The sequence below is a fragment of the Chinchilla lanigera genome, unplaced genomic scaffold (assembly GCF_000276665.1).
Source record: "Chinchilla lanigera isolate Chin_1 unplaced genomic scaffold, ChiLan1.0 scaffold00014, whole genome shotgun sequence".
Classification (NCBI taxonomy): domain Eukaryota; kingdom Metazoa; phylum Chordata; class Mammalia; order Rodentia; family Chinchillidae; genus Chinchilla; species Chinchilla lanigera.
In genome coordinates this window covers 8,006,838-8,012,260 of record NW_004955415.1, presented here as the reverse complement: position 1 = coordinate 8,012,260, position 5,423 = coordinate 8,006,838, and the positions used below count along the sequence as shown (strand labels likewise).

Genomic DNA, 5,423 nt, shown 5'->3' with positions numbered 1-5,423 from the left:
GTTTATAATTAAAATCTATTTTATTTTTTAAAATTTTTATAGCCTTATAAGCCACAGACAATATCTGGACTCAAGTAAGAGTAGTTGTTTGTAGCTTTGAACACTGAGACTCTATTATATGTACTAATAATAGTTATTTCCAGGAGTTACAATTACAGAATACTATTTTCTTCTCTTATAATCTTTTGTATTTTGATTTTTTACAATGACTATATAGGTTTATAATTAAAATCTATTTTATTTTTTAAAATTTTTATAGCCTTATAAGCCACAGACAATATCTGGACTCAAGTAAGAGTAGTTGTTTGTAGCAAGAAGAACTGGGTGGACAGAAAAAAGGATGGAGTGCCTGCTTTTCATATACAAAAAGGGTAATTTTGAATTCTGTATTATGTTCATAATAACCCACTCAAAATGATTTGGAAAAACACACTGAGCTGACTCCAAAAGCAATGGGACTTCCTCCCTGTAAGCGTTCAGAAAGCTGAGGTGGTCTGGCTATTGCCAGGTGTGCTGCAGAGGGGATTAGGGCATACAGATGAGGGGCCAGTCCAGCTGGTTTCTACTCTCCCTTCCAGTTCTAAGGTTGAGTCTTGCAATCAAACACATGAAAGAAAAAAGCAAATGGTAATAAAGGTTACAATTTATCCATTTCAGTGTGTCATTCAGGAAGTATTTCGGTGTCTCCTATGGGCCAGGTGCCCTCCTGGGCTCCAGAGAAATGAATGAGAGACAACTGTGGTCCCTGTTTTCAGGGAGTCTACAGTTTACCTGAGGTGCAGGGTGGGAACACGAATCCCAGTCTGACATCTTCTCATGCCTCCTTCCTCTAGCAAAGAAAATCCTGTCTTGCTTTCTTCCACTCTCCTTGGGCATTTCAAAAGTTTTTACTGTCTGGTGCTTATATAAGCACCCTCTACAGGGAAATTATTTCAATAGCTGACTTTTACATCCTTCAGGCATGAGTTTAAACGAAGTCCAGGAAAGGTCATCCTTTACCCCATCCAATATAATTTCCCTTTTTAGCACCCTGTTTATTTTTTTCATGGCATTTATCACAACTGCAATTATTTTGTTTACTGATTTATCTACCTCATCTAAGAAAATCATCTCTGACTTATTCACTATACTGTAACTTGTATTATGTGCCAATACATATGTTTGAACTCAGTAAATATTGGTTGATTGCAAACCAGTGTGGATTACACCATCCATACAAACTTTCTTTGCAGTAACATCACAAATACTGGGGCTGGGAGTTTAGCTCAGCGGCACAGCGCCTGCCTGACAAGCACAAGCTTGTGAGTTGATTCCCGGTACCAAACCCGCCCGCCCCCCTCCGAAAAGAAAAAACAAACACCACAAATACTTCCAAAACCAGACTACCCACTCTTTTACCACAATGCCATTTAGCAGCTCCTTATTTCACCCTGGCTTCATCTTCACATTTAAGTTCTTGGATATTCCATCTTTAAAGGGCACAGAGACACCCGTTTACTAATCTCAGTACAGTATGAATTCAGAGAAAAGCACAAATCTTTTAAAATAATTATGATAAAATGAAGATGTAAAATGTCAAAAAGAAATGGAAATCATTGCTGTTCATAATATACCCTTTGCTTAATGGTTGACAAACGCAGCAATAATTCTCAGCATTTCATTCAGAAATGCCCCAGGATGGGAATCTGGCACACAACAGTCGTGGAAAGCAGATTCCTTTTGCTCCCAAGTCTGTCACAACCACTTGCACACTGATTTACTTCCAATGAGACTTTGAAGATGAAATAACTTAAAAGTCTTTTTAAACCAGGAGGGGAAGAAGCCCAAGATTCGGAGCACCCAGACTGCAAATGCATCCCCAGAATCATGGTGCCGATAACGAGTGCACAAACTGATACGACCTTTGCATTTTCTCCTGAGACCATTAAACTAGAGTCACTATGAGAATCGGCAAGTGGGTCCCCTTAGGAAACAGAACATTCAACATCACTGTGAATGCCACCCACGCTCTCTCCGTCACGACTCATGCCCAACTGTAAGAAATACTGTATTTCTCCACATCTCCTTCCTTCTCCCCTTGTGACTAGAATAGGTTCTCAAATGGACAACCAGGGGATCCTCAGGAAATTCTGTGATTGCTATCACAAACATCAGTGGGGTTAGAAAAGAGCTGGGCAGTAAAACAATGTTTAAGGAAAAAAAAAAGAATGGTTGAGAAATGAGCCTTTCTTTGGCCAGCTTTTTAGATGCTCTTGGGACTATGTAGAGATCACTGCAGCATCCAGTGTAAGCCTGATGTCTCTACTCTTTGCTCTCAGCATGCTGAAGGGTAATTTAAAAATATAGAGTGACAGTCATCTTAATAGCTAAAATTCACTAAGCACATTGTAGTAATATTAGTTGGGATTTTGCTAGTGACAGCACCCTAAGAATAAATCTAGGAAATTGTCCCTTCATTATTGTGAGCAATATTGATAGGCCTCAAGAAGCAGTGGGCATGGGACCTAAACTAGGCAAATTGAGATGTAGCTGCCCTAAAACTTCAATTCACAGACAGGATGACACAGGAATAAAAACATTCGATGTTGATTGGACTGTAAGATCCTGGTAATAATGTCTTGTCCTTTCTGAGCTTGGTTTCCAGCTGATCTTCCGATACTATGAGCTACCCTATGTCCTTTTAATAAAGTCTAACATTTACTTGAGTATTAGTTTCCTAGGGCTGCCATAACAAATACCACAAACTGAGTATCTTAAAACAACAGAAAGTATTCTCTCAGTGGAGCATTCTGGAAGCTAGAAGTCTATGATCAAGGTGTTGGCAGAGCTGGTTTCTTCTGAAGGGTCTGAGGAAGACTCTGCCTCCTGTCTACCCTAATGCAGGTGGTCACATTGCAAATATCCTATTTCCAAATAAGGTCACATTCAGAAGTTTCAAGTGTACATACATTTTAAGAAAACACTAATTAATGTAGTGTAGCTTGTAACCCAAACTTGCTCGTATATGATTCAAACTAGTATTAAGAGTGGGGTCCATGTATTATCCGCTTTAATCTTGACAACCCTCGAGGTTGGCACCTGTATTATCTTCCCTTTAGAAATGGAAAATGAAGACCTAGAGAACTTGCTTGAGGTTGCATGGCTAGTAAGAGCATAGGGGAGACGCAAGGTGAGGTCCGTATCTGTTACCAACCTGCCCTCTTCACTACATTATACTCTAGGTTTTGCTTTATCTGGAATTGTATTAATGTTCCCCAGTTCAAACCATATGCTATTAAAAGAAAATGCTCTACTTACCCAGTTGAGCAAGATCTCCACATCTCCAGCTGACTACCTTCTGTGTACCTTGGTACCAAGTGACCACGAAAGTCATAAAAATAAACAGAAAAATCCCAGGACAGTCAGAGAACTGGTACCACCACGGTCCAGTCAGAAGTCACATGGGCCGCAGTAGCAGTAAGAGGGCTGTGGAGCTCACAGCCATAAGAAAGACTCAGTTGAATGAGGACTTGCTCAGAGCCTGTTGGCTAATCCATTCTGTGATACTTTAGGACAAATTCAGATGTTCTCAGAAGCCACCTCAGGATGGAGAGAGCCATATTCTTCAAAAATATTAGACCTGGGTCTCTTGGATTTTTAACTGACTGACTTTCATCTGTCAGATGATTACCCCACCACCACCTTCTTCAGGGGAAATTCTATGAGCCAACTTCTCCCTAGGCTGAGAGCATCAGGTCCTGGAGTGGATTCCTGACATGTTGTATCAGAGGTCTATCAGAATGTCCTCAAGTAAAAATTGAATCCATACGCTTTAACTCAAAATCCAGGGGGAAACCATGATGCTAGAGGACAATGTTATTTGTACTTGTTTAGAAATCTCTCAGTGTCTGAAGATTTCCATCAGCAAGAAGTTTCTTTTTGTGATGGGGCTTATTGTTCCGAGTACTACACATTCTTCATAGAAAATTCAAAGTGATAATAAAGGAGCCAGGCATGGTGGCACACACATGCAGTCTTGTACTCTGGAAAGCTGAGACTTTGTCTCAAAATAAAAAATTAAAATTAAAAAAGAGCTAGAGATGTTAGCTTAGCGAGCAATCACTAGGTTCAATTCCCAGTGCCAAAAGAAAGGAAGGAATGGGGAGGGAGAGAGGGAGGGAAGGAAGGAAGGAAGGAAGGAAGGAAGGAAGGAAGGAAGGAAGGAAGGAAGGAAGGAAGGAAGGAAAAGAAAGAAAGAAAGAAAGAAAGAAAGAAAGAAAGAAAGAAAGAAAGAAAAAGAAAAGATTATTCATTAATCAGAGATTATTCATTAGTCTACCATCTGGAGATATCTGCTATAAACATTTGTACCCTTCCAGACTTTTTTCTAAATGTTTGCACACCACCCTAAAAATGGTATCTAATATGCATAGTTTACAATCTGTTCCTTTAACCTAAAAATATATCCAGAAGATATTTTCATCTCATTAAATGTTACCCTACTGTAACTTTTCATGGCTGTACAATAATTCATCATATGGTACCCCGTTTGATAGAGACCACTATGAAGCAACCCTGAGCAGGACTTAAAGTATCAAATTGGTTTTCCATGTTTACTTGTGAGTCTGTCCAAGGCCTAGGCTCCCTGTCTGGAGATGGGCAATGGACTCATAGTGAGTGAACCTCTGTGAATCACTAATCCCTACTAAGGCCTATAATGGCAGATGAAGCCGGAGAGAGCCCCAAAGGATAAGACAAGATCACAGCCAAGGACATGTGGATCTGATCTCAACTAGATAAAGACTATAGCCTCAGGCATCTCACTCCTGGGTAAATTAACTAATACCTTACCTGGAGAGGTCCTTGGATGGTTCTGTCCTTCTTGAGTACTCCCCTCCATTCTTTTGGTAACTAAAATAAATATGGCAACCCAGAGAAGGTTCGGTCTCAGCCCTCAGGGAATCTCGAATTCTGTGAGAGGGCTTTGATCTTTCTGGAGCCCTGAAATCATTCCATTTGCCTCTTTTATTTAGCCTTTGCCATACACTCATTTGGGAGATTGCAGACCTAATCAGCCCACAATAACTAAGGGATATTATAACCTGATACCTGTTGAATGTTTATGCTGCTCAAGGCTTTTGCCAAAATTTTTAATTTTCCTACTAAATCTCTGCAATGATTTCTTTCCTTGGACTGAATTCCTTAAAATGTAATTATTGGGGTTGAAATGCATCTCAGCAGTTAAGTACTTGCCTAACAGTGCTAGACCCCGGGTTTGATCCTCAGCACTTTAAAAAAGAGAAACAGGCGCCCAGGCAGCCAGTTCTCCGGGAGCGGCAGGGCTCCTGGGTCCGAGAGTGGGCCGGACTCATACCACCGCGATTCCCAGCCGAAAAGCGCCCAAAGAGCCAGGTAGGCCGCACCCAATCCCGGAGGCCAGGACG

At 40.7% G+C, this 5,423-nt stretch overlaps 1 protein-coding gene across 2 annotated transcripts in view; it reads right to left on the bottom strand.

Annotated features, from left to right (window-relative positions):
- The window catches only part of Plac8l1 (PLAC8-like 1), a 34,441-nt gene that overhangs the window by 12,738 nt on the left and 16,280 nt on the right, over window positions 1-5,423 (bottom strand). The gene's annotated exons all lie outside the window — the stretch shown is intronic.